General features: G+C 46.8%; 1 protein-coding gene across 1 annotated transcript in view; it reads left to right on the forward strand.

Annotated features, from left to right (window-relative positions):
• The first annotated feature begins 19,051 nt into the window (after positions 1 to 19,051).
• Positions 19,052 to 23,730, forward strand: part of SLC7A1 (solute carrier family 7 member 1) — a 46,901-nt gene continuing 42,222 nt past the window's right edge. Inside the window, exon 1 of the mRNA XM_040583765.1 lies at positions 19,052 to 19,149. The gene's annotated coding sequence lies outside the window, so the exon portion shown is untranslated. The remainder of the gene's footprint in view (positions 19,150 to 23,730) is intronic.

Consider the following 23,730-nt stretch of genomic DNA (forward strand, 5'->3'; position numbering starts at 1 on the left):
TTTGTTACATTCAGGAATGTGTATATGCAGGAAACTGAATCTCTTCGTTATTCAGGAAATCTGACATGCTGGATTTCAACAGAAAGGATGGGCACCAAACAAAGAGGAGACTGAAAGAAGTAAGAGACCAGAAGTGGGGAATGTACAAAAACCTGTGCTGGTGGAGAGATTTCAAAGGATTCCTGTAAACGTGTTGGAAGGGAGTGACTTCATTGCATGCAAAGGGAACGTTTTCTTAAGCGTATACTTGATGCCAGATATTTTTCTACATTTGACACTCCAGCATCAGCAGGTCTCTGGCAAGGTCACAAAAACCCAGCACATGTTTGTTCACATTCAGCACTCTGTTTGGGAGATATTATTTTCTCCAATCACTGCTGAATTTGCATTCAGCAGCCCAGATGCTTTATCAGGCCAGGCAACCACCTTTTTTTTCTCATACCGCTGGGGGACATGGAAACTGTCCTCCCAAACCTTTTAGAGAGCACCTCAAGCAAACAGCTACCCAGCGCAGTACTGATAAAGCTGGTGTTGTATTTGGGCTAATATCTTGACACAAGGCTCCTTCATTCTGCATTTTTTCCTATACTAAGGCCTAGGAAAACACAGGAGATTGTGCCAGCACACCAAGCTGCTCTGACACCAGCTGGAGCACTTAGGCTAAAGCAAGGTGACGGTAATGGAAGACAGCTGCAATATGCTTGTCCTACCAGATAGAAAGCTTTACGGAAAAATGTCTCATCTTCCTCAAGCAACACCTGGAAGCTGCATAACGCAGAGACTGAAAAAATGGGATACAAATCTTATTCAGGTGGAGACACTGAAGGAATCTCTTGAAGTCCTGCTGTAAGGGCAAGGGCAGGTTGGCTGAGGTAGCTGTGGGCAGAGCCAGAGGATAGGTTTGTCCAGGGTGCAAATATTTCAGCACAAGTGCCAACGCATACACCTCAGAAATTAATAGGACATTTTTAAACAGTGAGGTTGTATATTTATGCTGGAAGCTATGTGCTATGATCATCTCGATTGTTACTTGCTATTACGTTTGGCTTGGGGAAAAGAAAGGTGTGGGGAGCTGTCTCTTTAAGGGAGCCTGGCAAGAGCCAGGCAGAAAGAGCTGTGCTTGCAGAGATGTGTCAGGCAGCCCAGACTTTGAAAGGAGCGTGTCCCCGTCAGTGTCCTTTGCTAGGACTGATTGCAGAACATGTTTAGCTTTCCACCATTTAAATGTACAAATGACTGCTCTGTGACTCAATTAATAGCTCCAGTGCCCCTGGCCAGGCTCTCTCCCTTGAAGGGCAAAAGGCAGCATTCTGTGACTATTAATGCTCTCGGTAACACTGCAGACTTGTTCTGGTTTTCGTGATGTGGCACACCAGACCCAGAGCTGATGCTCGCCTCCCAGCTGGCTCTCCTGGACCTGCCTATCACCATGCTCCCTCTGCCAGGGCAGCACATCATACATTCCCTTCCTCGGGGACACACAAAGAGCCAAACTCTTCATTTTGGAGGAAAATTGCTACCATTTCTGATAAAACTGAACTTACTAGGAATCAATTCATTACCTCTGAGAAAAGTATGTCACAGTGGACACCCATCTCCTCTCCAGGCTGTGAGACCCACTTTTGACTTCTGCAAGCAATTCTCTGCCACCCCACACTGAGTGACTGCAGGGAAGCATTGCAGCCCGGTGCTCCTCCTGTCCATGCCATGCATGGTCACCAACGTGCCACTGCTCCAAACTCTGCCACAAGCTCCTGCACTCCCAGGACATCCACAATCACTGTGTCATTGGGTGGGAATGTGGTAGCTCCACGGTGAGTGAGTGTTACAGGGCCAGCGCTTGCTGAGGGACAGCAATGGACTTGTCAGGCTCAGTGAACCCTGCTCAAGGTCAAAGTCATGGGCCAGATGGTGGGTCCCCACAGGGCATGGGCTTTCCCAGTGACGAAGACATGTCTTCACATAACTTCTCTTTAGCTTCCCAAGAGCAGGAGAACCAGACTTGTTTGGGGTGAAAACATTGCCTAAGGTAATTAGGTGTTTTCTGACTGAATTTAACTTTGCCAGAACCCGAGAAAGGAAATGCAGTGGTGGAAGCTGGAGCCAGTGAACGCCAAGCTGCTACATTACGGAGACAGTGAGGGTCTGAGAGGACAGGGCAATGATCAGAGCAGCCTCTGCTGCCAGAAAGACAAATGTTGTATATTGAGAGACTGGAGGATGATATTGTGCTCTGGAGAAAAGTACTAAACAGTATCAATGGGAGGGGAAGGCTGGGGGATTTCTAGATGGCACCACAAATGGAATGGGACGTAGTAACTCCTCTGGAAAAAAACATAAACAGCCAAGCACCGTAACATCTCAGGGGACTGCATCCAAGATCTGTGCATTAAAATAAAGCTGTATTACAAACCTAGAATGCTTGTAAATGTAAATTCTTAGTAAATGACTAAGAATGTCCAAGGTCTCCTGATACTGCAGAGGAATCAGTCACATTAGGAGAGCATAAAGAGTAATCACCCATGTGCACATAATGCCATGCTGCATTTTCATTGTCATACTCAAGTTTCCTGCAAGGGTAGCACTTTCTCCCTGAAGACTGCATAAATTGTTCCTTCTTGATGTCCTGGCTGGACGTAACCACCTCAGAGCAGCACAGAGAGACAGAGGAGAGGGGGTGGGGGAAACCCATGAGCAAGCAGAAGGCACAGACAGATTTCATGGGAAGGGCAGTGAGCAGCGATATTGGAAACCTGTTCATGTCTGGGAAAGATGTCGGTGTATGCCTCTCACTTCTTTTTTTCTCCATATCTGCTTCTCGCTTGGTATTGTGCAGCTTGAGGGAAGGAGGGAACAGAAGGAAGATGCAAGCTTGGGAGAGACTGTTTTCAGGCCTCACCCAGTCTGTGCCAGTTTACCCTGCACCAGGAGGGCTCTGAGACTAAAGCAGAGGAGAAGATACAAGCTCGAACTGCCTCATCATGGCAGGGTTATTGAAAACAGAAGAAACATTGGGTCTGAAGGGCTGGAAAAAGCTAAACGAGCCACCTGAAGGAGAGGTTCTGATCTGAAGCTTTAGAGCTTATCTTTAAAGACTCAAGAAGGAACTAGAGCAGTGTCCTTGCTGGGCCACCTCCAGCAACATTGAGGGCACTCCTACTCACTGCTGGTGGTTGTACCCAGGCAAATGTGGAACCTTGTGCAACAGATAGCAGCAATGATCCCCACTTCTTGACCCTTGGAAGATGTGTGGGCAGTCAACCAAAACTGAATGACTCCCAATATGCAGCCTGTGGTGTATCTGCAGAAGTAGAAAGGGATGTAGAGGGTCAGGGAGCACAGACCACGGCAGACCCTAAAGAAGAAGGAGGGGTGATGCTCCTTCAGTGATGGGGACTGCAATCACACACACAAGGTGGCTTTGTCCACATATGGACTAAGAAAACCAGGAAGACCAGGAGGGTCCAGACTGCTGAAGGTTGTGAGCTGGTAACCTGAGCTGACCCGTTTTTGACCAAGAACAGAAGGTGCCTGGCTTAAGGCATGGCAGATCTGTAGACACAAGGTAAAGCTACTGGCCTCATAAGGCTCTTTGAGAGAGGGATTGTAATCATGGGAATGCCTTAGTGTGCTAAAGGTGGCACTAGAAGGAAGGATGAAGCAAAGAAGAAAGCAATGAGATCTGAGACCACAGATGAAAGGTTTGCTGGAGGTGTCAGTGGAGATAATCTGACACTTCTTTGGGTAGGGGAGGTAGCACAAGCCTTTTGCAAGAGCTAGGCCAGACCATGGACCCGGAAGGATCTGCTTTTTCAGGAAACTGAAACAGTTTTCTGAAGGACAGCAGGGTCTAGGTAAGGGAATGCAGGCAAAGAAAGAGCAGTTAGCCCAAAGGAACCAAGATTTGGGAACCGAGAACTGACTGCAAATCAGCAAGCCCGAGTAATATACGGCTTACGTGTGCGAGGTCCAGCTGCAAGTAGCAAGAACCTGGAGGGCACTGACCCCACTCCTCACGGAGAAATGGGAAGAGCAAAAAGATATTTCTAGATGGTGTATAATTTTTGTGGGGGAGAGGATGGATATATGTCAAATTCCCATGTGTCTTCTGGTATAATTAAGCAACTTCAAGTAAAAGCTGCAATAATGGCTTATTTTTTTGCGGGCAATATGCCATGTTTGGGAACCTTTGAATACGAAGGACGCTCTTCTCTCCGGAGCATTCTTCAAGGCCACATGCAGGGAGGATGCTCCCATGACACCAGGAGCCAGCCTTGGGATACTTTGGTTTCAGCAGGCGCCCACTGTGCTCTCCGTGCTGGAGGTGTTAGGAGGGCTCAGCAGTGTCCCTGCTCAGCGTCTGACCTGGCCAAGACTTGGAAGACGGCATTAGCCCCACCAGCACCTTCCAAAGGGTTTACATCTTGTTTCAGCCGACCAAAACACCCAGTCTCACCAGCCTTTGGGTAGGAATGGTTTTCCCCTCATGTGTTTGCTGCATTGCATCATGGGTTTGACATTATTTCTGGTTGAGCAATACAACCTCCAAAGAATGCAAGTGCTCAAGAGCTACAGGGCTTGAGGTTTGCTCTTTGCTTTATTTTCATGTCAATAAAAGGGAGTTTGTAGGGATTTTGTTGAAGAGTTTCTCCATCAGCCCAATGGGAAATTCCACCTTGGCTGGAGAACGTGGGAAGAAATTCAGACCTACAGAGATACTTTGGTACCAACATCCCACTGAAATAATGGGATTTAGGTCCCCAAATGTCTTTGTGGGTTGGTTTCTCCCAGGGGAGAGGAAGGTTAGGGGGTGGAAGGTCAAGGCACAGAAGCAGGGGGCTGTCCTCACAGACAGCAGTGCCCCCTGCTACAGGAGCCCCGGTAACCCCAGCCCCGGGGACCTCAGGAGAGCCGGCACCTGGGGTGCGCCCCAGGAGCCTGTCTGAGGACACGGTGAAGCCCGAGCAGCACCCAGCGCTGGGCCAGGCCTGAGCCTGCGGGGCAGCCGCTCCGCCCGGCCGCAGGGTGGGCGCTCCGCGGGCCGCACGGCCGCCCGGACCCCGCCCGCAGGCGGCGCGCAGCCGAGGCCGCGCCGCGGACGCAGGGAGCAAGGCCCCGGCGGGCCGCACGGGGGCGCCGCAGGACGGCGCCTGTGGCTGGCAGCCGCCGCGGGCTGGGGCCGCGCCTGGGCCGGGGGGGCTGCGGCCGGGCCGGGCCCGCGGCAGCGGCTGCTGCCTCAGGGGTTCCTGCGGCCTCAGGGGGGAAACGCGCCCTCGATCACGGCTCAGGGGTTTGTAATACCTGTACTTAGCACAGCAATGGTGGTCACAGCACGGCCACCTCACTGGCACTGTGGCCTGCCTGAGTTTTTATTCTTGGTCCTCGGACACATATCCAGAACCATCATCTAAACCAGCCTCAGAGGGACAGGCCGAATCTGGCTTGTCACGGGCTGCCTGGGTCATCAGGAGGGATGTGGAAATTAAGCCAGGCCACTAACTCCTTCCGTACGGAGGACGCATGGGCAGCCCTTCCATCCGAGTGTGCTGCTGTGGAAGAAGAGACTGTCTGATTCAGGTAGGAAGACAGAAATAACAACCCCCCTGTATTACTGCCAGGATTGAGCTGGGAAAAAAGAAATGAGGCAGAAGAGGATGCAGGGACATATATGAGCAAGGTAACAGGCCCATAGAAACAAGATCTGAGTGTGGAAGAACATACCACGTGAAAACATCGTGATGCGCTGGATGAAGAGCTGGCAGGCAGGGCTCTAGGGGTTGTAGTGAATGGGGCTGCACCCGGCTGGTGACCCGGCACCAGTGGTGTTCCTCAGGGCTCAGTTCTAGGGACAGACCTGTTCAGTATACATATCAACAGTCTGGGCACAGGAGTTGAATGCATCCTTAGCAAGTTTGCTGATGAAAGATATTGAGGTGCTGGAGCATGTCCAGAGAAGGGCAGCAAAGCTGGTGAAGGGGCTGGAGCACAAGTCTGATGAGGAGCAGCTGGGGGAGCTGGGGGTGTTTAGTCTGGAGAAAAGGAGGCTCAGGGGAGACCTCATTGCTCTCTACAGCTGCCTGAAGGGAGGGGGTAGGCAGGTGGAGGGTCAGTCTCTTCTCCCAGATAAGAAGCGACAGGATGAGAGGAAACGGCCTCAAGTTGCACCAGGGCAGGTTTAGATTGGATATTAGGAAAAATGTCTTCACTGAAAGGGTGGTCAAGCATTGGAACAGGCTGCCAAGGGAGATGGTGGAATCGCAATCCTGGAAGTGTTTAAAAAATGTGTAGATACACTGCCTAGGGACATGGTTTAGTGGTGGACTTGGCAGTCCTTGGCTAATGGTTGGACTTCATGATCCTAAAGGTCTTTTCCAACCCAAATGATTATATGATTCTCTGATGATATCAAACTCGGAGGTGCTGTTGACTCTTTTGAGGGATAAGAGGACCTGCAGAGGGATCTAGAGAGATTGGAGCACTGGGCAATGATTAATAGGATGAAATTTAACAAGTTTAAATGCCCGATTCAGCACCTAGGACGAAGGAACACCAGGCACAGGTACAAACTGGGAGGTGGGTGCTGGAGAGCAGCCCTGCGGAAAGGGATCTGGGGGTGCTGGTTGACAGCAGGCTCAATGTAAGTCAGCAGTGTGCTCTGGCAGCTAGGAGGGCAAACTGCACCCTGCGGTGCATCAAACACAGTATGACCAGCCTGGTCAAAAGAGGTGATTATCCCGCTGGATTCAGCATTGGTACACCTCAGTTTGAATACTGTGTGTGGTTCTGGGCTCCACAATTTAAGAAGGATGTGAAGGTACTCAAATGCATTCAGAGAAGGGCAACAAAGCCGGTGAAAGGGCTGGAAGGAACGTCCTGTGGGGAACGGCTAAGGACTCTGGGTTTGTCAGGTTTGGAGAAAAGGAGGCTGAGGGGCAGCCTCTTTACTCTCTATAGCTCCCTGAGGAGGGGAAGTGAAGAGAGAGGTGCTGAGCTCTTCTCCCTGGGATCCTTTTCACCCAAACCAGCCAGAAACAGCTGGCCCTCTGCTCTTCAGGATGACTTTCCACCTGCAGTTCTTCAGTGAGGCACCCCAAGACAGCCCTAGCCCTGCTTTACTAATGGGCAGCAATTTATTCCCACATCAGCTTCCTCCTGGGAAGGTTTAGAAGAGTGGACATTAGGGAGGTCCATTAGGTGGTCAAACACTGCAACAGGCTTCATAGAGAGGTGGTTGATGCCCCAAGCCTGCCAGTGTTTAAGAGGCATTTGGACAATGCCCTTAATAACATGCTTTAACTTTTGGTCAAGCAGTTATACTAGATGATCATTGCAGGTCCCTTCCAACTGAAAATATTGTATTGTATTGTAATGTATTGTGTTGTGTTGTGTTCTATTCTATTCTATTCTATTCTATTCTATTCTATTCTATTCTATTCTATTCTATTCTATTCATCTGTGCTGGCACAAACTGAGGATTTGCCTTCCAAAGTACCCTGCTGAGGGTACTACCCTCATAGCAGTGGCTATGAGAAGATGCATAGTGAAAAGTAAGAGCAGTGCAAGTACACATATATAAACATTCGCTGTACTCCCCTGGGAGTACTCTCCCAATCTCCATCTCTTTTCAGCTCAGGGTATTTCCTGAGCCTGGTGTAGTTTATCTGTAACTCTGATGGGTTCCTCTGCCAAGCATTTTTCCAGTGCACCTGCACACATTTTGCATCTCAAGCACCATGTGCATTTGACAATTCCTGGTTTTTGTCCTGGAAGAGAAGTGAGCACCCTCTCTTGTTGACTCATGGGATCCACCTTTCCCACCCATCATTTCACAGCTCTGTTAGCATATTTTCCATCAGGCATGTCTTTCTGAAGCTGAACAATTTAAGACTGCTGAGCCACTCCTTAAATGTAAATCTTTCCATATCTTTACTGTTTATCCTGCTCTTCTCTTGAATCTTTCAGGTTCTGGTATCATCTTTTTGAGATGTGGGCACAGTTCTCAAGATGTAAGCAAACCACAGCCATAGCGATGCTTTCTGTACTGTTCTCTTTTTGTCTCCTAATGATCCCTTATGTTAGATTTGTCTTCTTGGTCATTACTGAATGATGATACAGTGACAAGAAATAAAGAAAACTGAGACAAAGCAGGAAGAAAACAGAATTAGTTGAGTTGAGTCAAAATCCTCTGGGAAAGAAGAGTGAATGGGAAAAATAGGACAGTATTATGGGCCTCTTTTCTAAAATCCTAGATTTTTAATGTCTCTTTAATATCAAGAATAAATATTACTGTGAATTGTCAATGTGCAAGAATTTAATGTTCCAGCTGCAAACTCAAGAAGAAAGGGATGTGATACTACATTTGTTTATCCCCACAAGCGAAAGGGGTGTATTTTGGGTGTAGATTTGGTAGTGAATATATTATAGAAGAACTAGTTACAGTAAATAATTTTGTATCAGAGTGTTAACAGCATTTAAATGGAATGGGGAAAAGGATAAAAAATATCTTTCTAGGGGTTTAGGTTTGGGGTTTTGCAGAGAAAATGTCAAGAAATTTAAGAAAACTAGTGAGTGGAGTTAACCAGTTTGACAAGCTCAGGGATTGCATATGAAGGAGTGTAAGAGTTTACATCAGAGGTAGAAAATCTTTCTGGAATTTGCATGGTAAACCAGGGGAAAATGAATGGGGAAGTTCTCCAGAGTTACCTGGATGAATGACTGCCCAAGGAAGGATGCTAGGTATAAACAGTCTATGGGAACGGATAAAGAGGTCAGTCAGTCTAAGCAGCTATGTTTTGAAGGTCAGAAAATGTAGGAATCCAGCACCAAGTGCCAAAAGTCAAGCTGAGTTAGACCTTGCAAAGATCTGTAAAGATAAATGCTGAAAGGTTTGATAACCGTATAAATAGAAACAAAATTTAAAAAGGAGGAAGTAGGGCTGCTGTGTACTGAGTAGGAGGCTGAGATCAAACACAATATTTGGATCACACTTAGATCAAGGGCCAGACCCAAGAGGGTATGCAGGGCTGTAATGTCAGGAAGTTAATTTGGCTCTGGGAACAAAATTCACAATGCTGAGGAAGATGTCTTATTCCTTTGTATAGTAAATGAGAGAAAGTTACATTCCCAGGACTAAAATCCACCACAACTGGTGTGGTGTCTGAGGTGTTCATGAGGAAATGCCAAACCCACCTGTCCAAAACTGCGTCTTGCCTGGTTCTGGGTCTGTAACAAAACTTCAGCCTCTCTGGCTCCATCTGTGTTAGTAAATAAAACATGGTGAAGGTCCAGGATGTTGTACCAGGCCATGATTGCCTGCGGTGTTTAATAGTTCCTGCTGCAGGTATGCTCTGTAAAAGATAGCCCTCTCCAGACAGTGCCTGGGCACAGTTCATGGGACAGCATGGGATTGCTCTTCCCAGGGAGCAGCTGGGAGGTGGCCACCTTGCTATGGACTTGTTTTAGGGAAGAAGAGGGGTTTGCTGTGTGAATGCAAGCTGTGCTGTGCAGCGCAGCTTGCCCTCAAGGACACGGAACAGTGGAAAATGGAAACAGCCCATTTTATTAAGTAACGTAAATCTAGCCTCTGAGACTGGGATGATCTAAATGACTGAGATGTTACAGAGATATCTTGGATGATCTCAGTCATGTACTGTCAGGGGCCATTAATGACTAGATAACTGGTTTTCTCCTTGAATTAGTAGGGCTTTCCTGCATAGTATATTCAAGGTTTCTTCTCTATACCCTAATCTTAGAACCTTCTTAACTTAATGTGCTCTTGTCTGACTTGCTGGGAGCGTTCTCTAGACAGCAGGATGCATGGCACTTTGCATCCACTCATTTATGCAGGGTCCCTAGGTTTAGAGGAGTGCCAGATTCACGTGTGAAAAAGGAAAGCAAGTGCGAGGCAACGTGGCACTTGCTCTGTGACAAGGGCAGTGAGATTGGCGGGGGGATTCTTGGGGCCGAGTTGCTGCATTGAAAAGCCCTGTCAGCACCATCTGAACGCAGCGCTCACACTTTGTGTTAGCTCTCCCAGTGTCTCTGGTGTAACTGGGTCCTGGATACTAATGGGAAGGTAAGAGTCATTTGATCAGATGGAGTCTGTACTAGTGAGCCTCCCTAAGTCTGGACAAGGATTAAGACCACTGCTCTGAGCACAGAGGCCTTTATGCAACTGCAGTTGCATGTTACACAGACAAGCTCTTTAGATTTTGTCCTACATGGCCAAAGTTTCAAGCCACAATACTGAGAAGGGCAAATCAGCATTGCTGTTGGAAGCAGAGATGTGCACAATTGATGATGAAACTGTTAGAAAAGAAACGACAGATTTTAATGTGCACTAGCTGAAAAGTAGATCACCTCCATCCCAGAACTGTGAACAGATGTGAGCACGTAACTGAAAATCTGGAAGTAGAGATTTTTATTACCACTTTTTTTTAACCATGACCAGATGAGTAGCAGCCATGGGACTGATTTTAGTAGTACATAAGACATTAAGATGCATTTTGAAGTAAAGCTATACAAATGTATGGATTTAAATGAAAAATGGAACACAAAGGCAAGTAAGTTCTCAAAAGCAGACCATTTGGTCTATTTGATTAAAGCAAGTAATTTTCTAAACAAGAGAAATGCAGCATATCTAATCTAGCTGGACTGCAGTAAAGTAAATGATACAGGGCTACCTTGGAAACTGGCTGAACTGAAGAAAAGGATAGTACATAAAATTAAGTAGCAAGGAGGGTGAACGGTGGTAAGGCTAATGAGAAGGGAGATGACTTTGAAAGAAGACTACCGACGAACAAAAGTTACTAATGGAGTTCCTTCAGGATCCGTTTTGGGCTCAGTTTTATTTTGGTGTTTTTTTAATGGATTTAGCACCAAACCCCAGATTGGGATGATAAAACTTGCTTAGATCAAAGTTGGGAGCTATCAGAAAGTGAACAGCTTGCAATTTCTGATGACATTTCTATTGATTTGACTGGGATCCTTCAGTTCTATTGATTTGACTTCATCCTATGAAGAAAGGGGCTTACTAGCTGGAGCAGAGCTTGTTATTTTTATTGCTATAGCACCAGGAGACTTAGCCACACTTCTGTGGCATTGTGGTGGATCAGAGGTGGAAATCAATCTGTAAACACTAAAGGGGATACGAGGACCTGCAAAGCCTTGCGCAGTACAGACCAGCAGATGCTCTTTGGTACAAGTTACAAAGAGAGCTAGTGAAGGGCTGTGAAGAGAATTGTAAGTTCAATACGCCAAGCTAGGAAGTGGGGGATATTTTTGCAGCATTTTGGTTGGGTATGAGCAGGACATGCCAGAGTCTGTCAAGGCACAAGAAAAAGGTGTTACAACAATCAAGGAACAAGATAGGAAACGAAAAGTGTAAGAAATCATTTGTGTCACCACCTTCAGTCCCTCTCAGTCACAAGAAAAAAGTTCCTTAATCACCAGCGTCATTTGGTCCAGGAATGCAAAGAACTCCCAGTCAACACCTTCCACCTTCACACACACACATGCACACGCACACGCACATGCACATGCACACGCACACACCCACACCCACACACCCACACACACCCCCACCACCCCACCCCACACACACACTGTAAATCACAAAACACCAGCTTCTAGTTTCACAGCTGAGAGTTTCACCTGTGGAGAAGGACTTGGATGTAGCCTGTGAGCTGAGAGTGAGGGAATGAAACTGTTTCTTCTCCAAATTCCATTGAAATTTGTCAGAGTACCACTGTAGATGAGCAGGCAAACTGGAGCTGGAAGGACTTTCTTTGATTTGAACAATTTAGTTCATCCTAAACCACAGTTTTAGCCAACTTAACATTCTTCCTATGCATTAATTTGGGGCTGAAATTGATTTGGATCTTGAGATATACGGAAACAAACAAAAAAAATACGATCTCCCTTTCACCTGTAATTAATTCATTAATGATTTTGGGTTGGTGGTTTGTGGGGTTTTTTTTGAGATACTGAAGAGCCATAGATAGAGGGTGACTTGAACCAATATTTTGAAACTTAGGGTTTACCCTCACTGGAGAAATGCTTTATCTCTGAGGCTGAACTTTGGGAGGCTACTTGCCTGACCCTATTATTACTTACAAGGGGAAAAAAAACCTGACAGCTTTTGGTTCCCCCTGAATCCTAACTTTAAATAAATCATGAGAATTGCATTTGCTCTTGTTTGCTCAGAAAAAGTTATTATAGGATTTAATTCTTCCCCAATCCTACAGGAATATGGTTTCCACTAACAAGGAGCAGGACAAAAGCCTGGCCAAGTGGAATGAACAAATCCTGGTATATACCTGGAAATTCAGGCCGAAAACCACCCAATGGGTACTTTACATTGAGTTCAGCTGAGTCAGAGGTGTCTCTTCAGATGGTAAAATGAATGTTTTATCCACTTATCCATAAATCAAGACTCTGACATGTTCCCAGGAGATGTCCCATGGCCCTTCTCAGGTGTCTTTGTCTCCAGCACACTGAAGTGTGACAAGGTGAGTCCTGCAACACTTTGTGTTGAGGGTCCTTCTGGGGTGAGGGTCCTTCTCCCATGGAGCATGACTTGTCAGGAATCAGCTGTAATCGGTGCAGGGGAAAAAACTCTGGTCCTGTCCTGCCAACGAGTGAGCTATGTACAGGCTCAGCTACAGAAGAATGGGGTCCAGAAGATGGTCAGCTGGAGTTTCGTGCTGTGCATATGAGATGTGATGAATCTGCTAACGATGTAACATGATTTATAGGATGTCAACAGTAAGACTGTGCTCAACTATGGTTTATGACTGTATAGGTGTATGGTTTGTAGGTCTTGAATGCTTTATTTCTGAGGATTTATTTTTTACCCGTTTTAAATATGCAATTCAAATTTCACTAAAAAAACCCACCAAAATTCCCTGAAAATGAAAACTAAACCACCTGTTCTGCAACACATGGAAAGACCATTTGAATCCAGCCTATTGCTCAACTTTTTAATAAATGTAAAAGCCAAAAGGACAAAATATGTCACAGACACTGTGGTTTTCCCTAGAAAATTGTCTTAGCATTTCTCAGTATCCTCTGGCATGCCTGGATGTAGTCTTTTCTGTGCTTCGGCTGTAAGTGATATAATTTCACAGCTTGGAAAATGCTAAGTGACTTTGCCAGAAACAATGATCTTTCAAGAGCAGAAAGTACAAAAGTCTTTTTCATCTTTGGCACTTTCAGAGAGCACAAACCACATGAATTATACTAATAACTTCCAATAAAATCATGGCCTGCTTCCCCCCAAATAAACACAAGATTCTGAAGGAAGTCCGCTACACCCATTAAATACTAATGGGAAAAAGAAAATAATGAGAGAGAAGACGAATGAGAAAACTAGCTCAAGCATATTAGCAGGTGAAAGAACAACTTTATTAAGAATGGGACTAACCCAACACAGTAACAGGATGTTAGCTCTGGTTATTTTAAGAAGAGATTACACAGAAAAGGGTGGGATTGAGGGTGGTGGCTTCAGATAAAAATTGGCTGTAAATGAGTACAAAAAGCCTTGTGTTACCCCACCACCTCCCACAGCTTTGGCCAAGCACATTCCAAGGCGTCTCTTTCGATTTATAATAAAATTATGAAAACACATAGAACACACTTCTCCTTGCCATTTCACTGTCCTAAATCTGGAGCCACTCCATTCTTGGCAGTCACTTCTCCTTGTTTTCAGCATTGCAGGAATACGATTTGGCCAAGAAGACTTTAAAATCCACCATCTGATTCAAAGGTGACCTCCTGGCTCAGCTCTTGTTGCATTGGTTTCGTTTGATGTATCTCCTTTGATTCCTGGGTCCCTGAAATAGTACTGAATTCATCAATGCACAAGAGGATAAAAAAAATAATGAAATAAACCAGAAAGGATGAAACATGAGAGTATCACTCTGGCCAAAGCAGGAAAGAAGATCCTCCCACTGAAATGGAAATACCTGTTTGTAATTATCCTTCAATAATTTTATTTGCCAGCAGTTATTATTGCAAGGCTGAATAACTTGGAAAGGAGAAAGTCACTCCCTCAACCAAGCAAAGGAAAAGAGACAGATAAACAGATCATCAGGGTTCATTTGATTTATTCTGTATGTTGCGATAAGGTGCATTTTAGAATTGCTTTAGAGACTTGCCTTACTTGTCACTAACATGCATTAGTGAACATGCTGTTAATTACAAACGTAAGGGTGACTAAAACATCTAGGCGGAGCATCACTTTTCTCAAACACAACATAGGTCCTCAGATGGGACTGGGAGGTCCAGGGGTGCAGTTCCACCTTCCAGCCCATAGATTCTCTGCTGCAGTGTAACTTCTCTGCAGCCAACATCGTGAAGCCTTCAGGACAGAGGCTTCTGCCATAGGTGGCAAATACTCATGCCGACTGAGCGGCACCTAGCATGATTGCTGCCAAAGTCTATCAAGAAAGGCATTTATGAGAAAGCATCTGCCAGCTTCCAGTAAGATTCAAGATTCAAGTGGGAACTGGGAGGGGTGACCTCACCCAAACTAAAGATACCACCAGCATTTTGGCTCTTTGAAAGGCACTGCCTCTTTGTTCCAATGCTTTCTTCCAACACATTTAGCTCAATGCTTTCTTCTGACACACTTAGATCTAATTTGGGAAAAGGAAAATCCAACCTGGCACACCGCTCTTGAAAAGCAGGAAAGCTCTGTTTTAGCCCCTGAGCATGGGAAATGGGTGCAGCTTCCAGACCCTCCCCTCCTGCTCTGATGTGTAAAACATTGCCGGGGCACACACTATACGCAACTTTGGAGGTTGTGGTGCTTTCTGCTGGAGACCAGAACCTAGTTCCTTGCTCTGACACCACACAGTTGGCTGGTTTGTGCGTGCTCATGGAAGGCAAGGTATTGAGTCATTGCTGTAGCCATGAGAGTTTCCCACCCATGATGCTGAGAAAGCCCAGACTGAGGTGATGCCTGGCTTTTGCAAAGCCAAAGCTTTTGCAAAGCCCATCCACCTCTGCAGTCTTTCTGTTGTCCCTGGTACACACATTCTCTTACATCTTCACATCTGGCTAGGTAAATTCTGCAGGAAATGTCCAACTGCTTAGTCACAGTAGGTCTGCCCATCCCATTGCCTTTTCTGTCATGCTGTTGTGGTGAACAAGACACTGTTCATTTTACACTGAATTTCACATATCTACGCCACTTTTGTGCTCTTCCATTAAACAGGACTAGGGCATGTCCCTAATCACTGTTCCGTGAGCAGCTGTACTGACTGCTTTTATATTACGCTATTAAGCCTGCCCAAAACAGAAAATGCTTGTGGAACAGAATGGTGAATGTCCACACTATTAAATCCACTTACCCTCCAAAACAGGGTGGTCATATGTATTCATACATACTGGTGGCCACAGGTTTGGGCTAACAGCTCTTGTGTCTAAGGATTATTTGTGACACTGTTAGCTGGCATGGATGAAAACTGTGCCATGAGCCTTTAAAAAAATATAGCATAAGGTTGATTAAGTTCCATGAATACTCCTTAGCTTTGTTTAACTTGCAAGTATAGACAGAGTCAATGTCACATTGTTTGTGTGGTCCCTGGCACAGTTTTGACCTTGGGCAACTAGCACCGTTTTTAACAATATATAGGCATGGTTTGGAGGATGGTATGGGCCAGGGACCATTTCCAGTAGGTGGCTGGAATGCGGTCAGATCTTTCTAGATTATGATTCATCTGTTGCACTTAAGGCATCTTCCTCAGAACTACATGAGAGAAGGTTCAGGGAGGGCACTGAGGATGATTAAAAGCATGAAATGGCTTCCATGGAAAGGATGACTAAGTTGTCTCAGACTTCTCAGTCTGAAAAGGAAGATCTTGTTAAATATGTATTTGATAAAGACATATAAAAGCCTGCAAAACACAGAGATGGAGTCATCTGTGATCAGGGATCAATTGTTCACTGTCTTCTCCAGTGCAAGAAGAATAAAGCTAGCAAGTAGCAGGTTCAAAAGAAACAAAAAGGTGTAGTATTTGAAGATACATGTAGTAAAGCAGTGGAATTTCATGTCATGGGAGGCTATAAATGCTAACATTTTGCATGAGGTCAGGGGAATACGGAGAATTTAATGGAAAATGAAGGATATAATGGCTGCTACATACAAGGATACTAGCTCTGTCTCAGTTCAAGAGAGTGTTCAAAGAAGTGTTTTCATGTGTTTGCTTTGTTACAGTTTTGCCTCAGATCTGTTTGCACTGTTCTCAGGAACAGCACATTGATCTAGATGGACTGTTGGTGTGGTCCAGACAGCCATTCTTAAGATTTACGAGTTTTGCTCCACAAATGCCTGCTTTTGTGCATTGATTGTAAGAGAAGCTATTATGATGTGCTCATGTGGAGATATCAGTACCATAGTTGCCTAAGGTTAGGGAAGATGGAGCTCTTATATCTATGACTGCCACTGTATCCAGATGTCCCTCAGGGTTTTTAATATTCTCCCCAGCATTGTCTGGATGAACCCAAGCTGTACCCCAACAAAATACCGAAAGAAATGATAATATCACCTCTCAAATAAACAATAGCAGGTGGTACTGGAGCAACTAGTACTGGTATTTCATTCATGTAGCTTGTTTTATTTAACAGTGACCTTCTGTCAGAAATCTCAGCTTTAGTGCTAATGCCAGAAAAAGGCTGAGCTTCAGGAGTGAGCTCTAGAAAGGAGTTCTGGAATGGGACTAATTTTATGTAATTGAGGCTGTCTGTAATACAGGTATCAGCATCCAAGTTCACTGCTGCAGGCTTACTGTAGAGTTGGGGAGTAAACCAGGGATCCTCAGGGTGATATTCAGCAGACCTGCTTTAGGTTTCTTCTTGTCTATTGGCTACAAAGTCTGCTTGGGTTAACTGGCTTGGATGTGGACAATTCTACTTGCTCAGCTCTTGATGTTGCCACATCTTCTCCAAGAAACCTGAACTGCAGAATGAATAATCTTTCCCTTCCTTCCCATCTATTCCTTTTATATTGCACAAATTTCTTGTAACCCCCAAAAACACACCATGAAAATGGCCACCTGGCACCTCCCACCACCAAGTTCTGAGCACACAGCTTCAGACTCTCCTCAGTTTTGTTTAGGTATTACCTTTGGAGCCCCATCAGCTGACAGGACTTCCTCTGTAAGTAGCCACGATGCCTACATACAGCTTGACTGTGAGACACCACCAGTCCATGCCACGTCTGCAACTTGTCCTTTGGCTGAACATTTGCAGCCATGAGGTCCAGGACAGAAGAGAACATTGAATATAGGCCACACTTGGGTTCCACAGATTAAAATTGAACTAGGACAGGCTGACCAGCTGCTTAATTAAAAATGATTAAACGAATTATTTTTAAATATTGAATTTCTTGATTATAGCAAAAAGAAGAGAAAGCCCAGAACAATTGTTTTGTTGGCTTTTTTGCCTGTTAGTTTGTACCTGGTGGGTTTGGGTGCCTCATCTTGGCCTAAAAGAGGTGGATTTTTTTCCTCAACAATTTTAGAAGCCATTATGCAACCACATATGTTAATAAGCACAGGATATAAACCAGGGTCTACTGCTGTGACAGGCAGAAGCAAACTGCAATACAACAGGTACAGCTGTTCGTCTCATGTGGGACAGCTGTTGAAGAAACATGGCAGCAAAACATCGTTCAAAGGCTTTCTGTGAATGCTTACCCCAAAATGTACTCCAGCCTTCCCGGTGGGTAACTGTTAATCAGCATGGTGTGGTTGTAATTGACATTATTTATTATTTATGCCTTTGCCTGCTTATTGACTTAAAGACTGTTCTACTGTTCTGCCTTGTTCTGGAAAAAAACCAAAACCAACTCCTTCAGCTTTTCATTAATGACTGTTTCCTGCCAGCCTTTTTTTCAGGATTCCCTCAAGTAGGTATATTTCTTTATGGTTAAATGTCAAAATAAGCACAGTACTCCAGTTGAGGTTTCAGCACTATTGATTACAGCTTTGTGATTACTTTCTACATCCTACATATGTTTCCATTAAGATGCTCTACAAGAAAGATATCTGTTTTGGGTGTTGGGTTTTTTTATTTGCATTAGTACCGTTAGTACTATGATATAGTCTCATGTGACTTTTGGGATCCACTGTAATCTCCAGACCTTTTTCTAATGGGCTGCTCAACCAGCTGTTCTCCACTGCTTATTTGGTTTTCTTTCCTGAACTCTCTGTTCCTTTCTAGAATTCCACTTCATTTTGGACAGTTTCTTCAACATCCACGTTCATATGCTGTCCCATCCTGCAGCACACCTGAAACTCCTGCCACAGTGGTCTCACCACGGACCTTATGAGTGGTAATGGACATGGGATGAACCAAGCCTGGCACTGTGCCAGGCTGTTCCTCTTCCAGCACCCGCACCTCTTTTCGGCCGTTTCCCACGGGGTTTGCAGGCTGCCGTGGCAATTCCATCAGCAGTGTGATTCCACGGCCGGGGGCATGGCGCTTCACGGGAGGCAATGTCAAAAGCCCAATCCACATCCACCAGCGCCCACCTTTATCCCCTGCATCCATTTCACCCCAGCATCACCCGGCCAGCCGTGTCCTGCAGAAGCTCATCAGCTGTCCCAGCACGGCAAGTGGGCACTTCAGTCCGACCCAGCCCCTCAGCTCTCATGCCCGTGCAGCCTGAGGGGAAAACACAGGCAGGTTTTCAGTCCAAGGTAAACTATTAATACGAACTGTTTGCCCGTGACCCGTCTCTGAGGGACAAGACTCTTCTTGCTCCGCTGAAGTCACCTCCTCCCCATCCCCCGGCCACTCATGGCCGTGCGCAGCCGGGCGGTTCTCCAGTTGCGTGCTTAAGGCTAGCCGTTCCCGAGCTCTGCTCCCCGGCTCCTACGGGGGATGCGCTAGCCCCGCGGCGGATGCGCTAGCCCCCCCGGGGCTGCCGGCCTCCGCTCGGGCCGCCCCGCACAGCCCAGCCCAGCCCCGCGTGGCCGGAAGGGCGCCGGCGCGGGGCCCCGCCCGCCTCCCCGCTCTTCATTCATTGGCGCGGGGGGGCGGGGCCGGGGGCCCGCGCCGGAGGTGTAAAGCGGCGGCGGGTGCACGGGGCTGCCGTGGCCCTCCCGCCTGAGCCCGCCGGCGCCGGGCTGCCCCGCGGCGCGGGTGAGTGCGCGCAGGCGAGTGCGGGCGCGGGGCCGCCCGGCGGCGGGCCGGGGTCGGGTGGGGGTGGTGGCGGTGGCGGCTGCTGCCGCCCCGCGCGGGGCGCCCGATTTGCATGGGGCGGCGCGGAGGCCCGGCCGGGCTCCCCTCCCGCCAAAACGGCCGCCTCCATTTTTCTGATGCAGGCGGCGCGGCCGCGGTCCCCGGCAGGTTCCTCCCTGAGCGCCGCGGGAGCCGTGTGCCGCACCCTCCCCCAGCCTCGTGCTGGTGGGGCCGTACCCCTGCCCCCCTGTCGAGGGTGGGAACCCCGACACGCGGGGACAGCCCGCCCGCCCGGCGGGAAGGGCCTTTGCTTGGTGCGAGTACGGGACCTGCCATCATGAGCGGCCGGGCGCTGCCTTAGCGTGTGCCCCTGCGCCGGCGGGGGTGGGCACTGCCCCGCCAGCCACGCGCTGCCGCTTCTGGAGTGAGCAGCGAGCCGAGACGGAGTTGGGAAACTCACAACTGTATGCGTGTTTCTAGCTAACCCGTCCTCTCTGTTATCTTTGCTTTGCAATGCGAGCGGCGCCATAGAGAGCATGCTTTGCTGGGAGGTGAAGGCCCAGGTGTCAAGGAGAGACGCTGGGCTTTTTTCCCCGACGGTCTTTTTGTGTCCAAGATAGCTCCTGAGCTGTTGCATTGTGCTTTGCGTTCTCTTTCAAACCGCAAAAGATGCAGAGAATTCACTGAAACAGCAGGTATAGCTCAGCGCTTCAGTGAGCCCCGTACCCAGCAAGCTGCTGGTGCCTGCTGTTGTGAACCTGTGACGGGGACTTGTTTCCATGTTGTTTGTCAGTATCGGGGAGGCAGCTGGCCTGACTAACAGATGGATTTCTTCTTTTCTGCATATGTATGTGCAAATGTTTGTGGCAGACAGGGCGGAGGGGAGGGGGCACCCACTATAAACCTCAAGAGAGGTTTTATAAATAGCTAAGGCCAAACGGAAAGACTGGGACTGTGTAAAGAAATGCTGGTGAGTTGTGTTGTCAGCTGTCAGAAGCCTTAGTTTTGGAGCAGGGCATATGTAGTCTTTGTAGGTGCTGTACAGACTTCGGGTGAAAAGGCAGTTGCAGCTCTAAAGAGTTAACAGGCTGCAGATCCGGCCGAGGTGGTCATGGTGCTGCAGCTTTATGAATTAACTGACTCTCAGCTGAGTGGCTTCGCCACCTGTTTGTGGCACATGTGACCATTTACAGCCCTTAGCTTTTCATGTGAGCAACAACCTTGTGATGTCCAACATCAGGCAGACCAGTGGACAGACACCCTGCCTCCCTCAGCCCACCTCTGTGGGCTGCGCTAAGCCGTGGGCGCAAGTGGGGAAGATGTGATCATGCATATAGGTGTCGCCTGGGACCCTCTGCAGTGGGACAGCTCTGCTGCCTCTTAAAGCTACTTACTCGGTGATGCTTGGCTGGCTCTGCAGCCTCCAAATCGGAGGCAAAGTCAATGAACACTTGGAGAGAACAGGCATCAACTTAGGTCAGGTACTCTGTAGACTGCTATTTCCTTCAGCAACTTAAGTCAGCTTAAGGGGAGGGACTGTGTAATTGCACCAGCTGCATAGCTGCAAGTGCAAGCCCATTGATTACTACAGTTCCCAAAAGTTATTTTATTTTCAGGTATTTTGAGTATGTTGCGTTTTGACCTTGACAGACTTCCACCGCGTGCATGCTTTAGGTAGTCAGATTAGCTTTGAAATAAACCCTTTTCCTGAGCATGAGAACTATTGGGTGTTTAGTCCCCAGTTTATGCCAGTTTGCTGGGATGGGTAAAGTTCAGAGCCTTGCTGCTTGTAGGCCTTGTGCTTATCAGTGAGATGTGTTCAGAAGGCACTCCTTGTTTTGGGTGGCCAGTAGTGGAAACTGAGGCCAGCTAGGCTTCTAATTCAAGCAGTTCAGTTGTGACTGGGTGAGACATGATTGCACAATACACAGTATGCTCTTGACTTCACGTGGAGAGAGAGGTTTTGCTATACAGGAGCCGTTAGCTTAAAGAGCTACGAGTTCCCTCTTCTGTTTAATCTAACCAGTTATCAGAGTAACCAGCTCAGACTTGTGTTTTTGTTGAAACCTTTGTAATTCCCTCTTCCTTTCCACCCCCCCACCCCCTCTTTTTTTCTGTGTAGTCTACTGGCAGGTTTCAGGTAGGGTTTATCAGTGTATGGTGTTGCGACTGAGGTCTGTGTCTCTGCTTGAGGTTGTGTGACAACACAAGTGAGGGTTGATATGCGCCAGTCTAGCTGGCGTTGAGCACACTTGATGGTCTGGTCTGTGGAAGAGAGAGGGCACAAAGGTGTGGTGGTGGTTGTTTAGCCTCAGATGGGAAGGAAGACACTGAGAAATATGGTTCAGGTGAAGGAGGGCAGGGCTCTCATTGCAATTCCTGCCTCTACTACTTGTTGTTCAACATTGATCTATCAAGTTCCTCAACCTGATCCACCATAACAGGTTAAGGAGACTTCAGTGGCCTTTCAGGAATGTCACTTCCAGTGATAGCCCAGCTTTCAGAGACTAGAAAACAAAGTGATTACTTCAATTCTTTTCTCTTGGCCTGTATCTGATGCTAAAAGCATCATTGTGGAGCAGGGCAGGATGAACAGAGCATCTTTGGCTACAGATGTGCCTGGTGGGTGCTGGCTTGATCCCGGTGAGGTTTGTTGACTGAGACACTGCGGTGCCAAAAGGGAAATGGGGATGTGGCAGAGCCCCTTTGCCTCTCCTGGAGGATGAGCTAAGAAGTCCTGCTGACTTAACCAAGTATGCAGAGAAACTAGTGGCATTGACCAGCAGAATCAGGAGGCTGGGCAGTGTAGAGAACTAGTTCAGTGGTTCTGGGCAGAGTTGGTTGTGGTCATCTCCAGTCAATACTGACCCAGAGTTAGTAACCCAGGGTGGATCTTCTCTGCTGTCTATGTCAATGTGTTTTGATTGTCTCCTAGTTTTTTTCTGTTACCTGTTAGGTCCTCATCCTTTGTTACCCTAGGGCCAAAATCCTTGCAAATGTGTCACATGCTGAAGGTAGCGTTCATCAGGCCAAATGTACTCCTCTACATGCAGGCTCAGTCCCAGCTCCTGTTATAGTCAGCCAGGGGAGGGTTGGACATTGCTGGGATGTGATTCATCTCAACCCAATATGCTAAAGCAGATGAGTTGTGACCTGAAAGCTGTTTTCCACTGACTATAAAAGGATGCATTGGGAGATTAGCTCAGATGTAAAAGTCTGCACTATAAATGTCTAAGTGTTTAACTCTATGAACTTGTGAGGTTCTGTGATTCCAGTGACTTTGAGAAGAGTTGTGACTATTTGCACTATGGGTGGGTTTTTTTGATGTTTTTTGAGAACTCCATCCTTAATGCCTTTTTTGCAATGTCACTGGCCACTGAAACCTATAAAAAAAAAAGGGTGGGTGGGTGTAGAGGAAAAGGCATAGCTGAATCTATTGGTCAAACAAAACAAGGAGGCTATCACCTTCCCTATGGTAGGCCCACCAGCTGCAGCTTTCGTGACGAATGCCTGTGGTTCCTGGGTGGTTTGGGGGTGTCAGGGATCAGGAGCTGGGGCTTCCACTTTCCTGCTATGGTTTGTAGAAACCTACGGACCCCACTTGACCTGGCAGCACTGGCTGGAGCTGCTTTCCATTGATAGTGGGTCAGCAGCTAATGCCCTTGCCAGGGTCCCTGACTCTGCAGGAGACCACCAAGGCGGTGGGTCATAAATCCTGTGAATGGTATCTGGTACAGAAGTACCTTGTTTCAGAGTTTCCAAAATAAAATACTGTGAAATCTTTAGTTCCAGGTACATTTTTAGTTTCTGGGGTGCTTACCCCCCCTCAAAGTGAAAAACAGTTCAGAAAACATTATTTCACAGAGGTGCAGTTTTTATGTGCTCATGAGTTGCAGTAACTGCTATAGGAAAAAATCCTGCTACCAGCTTCTTTGCTGAGCAGGATCCCTCATTACATTTTCCTGTTCATCTTACCTGTTCCTTAGTGCCTCCCATGCTGTGTCTTGACCTCTTTTCTGAGGAATCCACGTGATTGCTGTATTTACTAAAATAGTAATTTTATTGCTCTCTACTTAACGGTAGTATTTAGCTTCATATTTTCTTACACCTCTTTCTCCTGCCTTTTTCTGAGATGAGTAATAACTCGGGTTCCCTTTCACCAGACTTCCAGAGAAATAGCTCAGCTGTCTTTTCTGAGCTATACAGATTTTGCAGTTCACTTTTGCCTCATTATTTTCCACATCCTTGTTTTCTGTTTTTCCTTGTAGATCTTCCTGGCTCATTTTATTTTTAAATTACAGGAATGAAGATTTTACTTGGTATACTGTTTTTGAGGAATTGCAGTTAATTACTATCCTTACTTAGTGAGCTATGTTTTTCTCAAATTTTAGTGGCTATTTGACAGTCATGCACTTCTGAAAGTTTATTATGAGTCACTCTGGAGTTAAATATAAAATTGAACAATGAACTTTTTATTTAACTAGCATTTGTCCCTGGTACTGATTTAGGCAGACTGTTAAAATCCCCCATACTAGGTCATTT

The sequence above is a fragment of the Falco naumanni genome, chromosome 2 (genome assembly GCF_017639655.2).
Source record: "Falco naumanni isolate bFalNau1 chromosome 2, bFalNau1.pat, whole genome shotgun sequence".
In the NCBI taxonomy this organism is placed as follows: Eukaryota; Metazoa; Chordata; class Aves; order Falconiformes; family Falconidae; genus Falco; species Falco naumanni.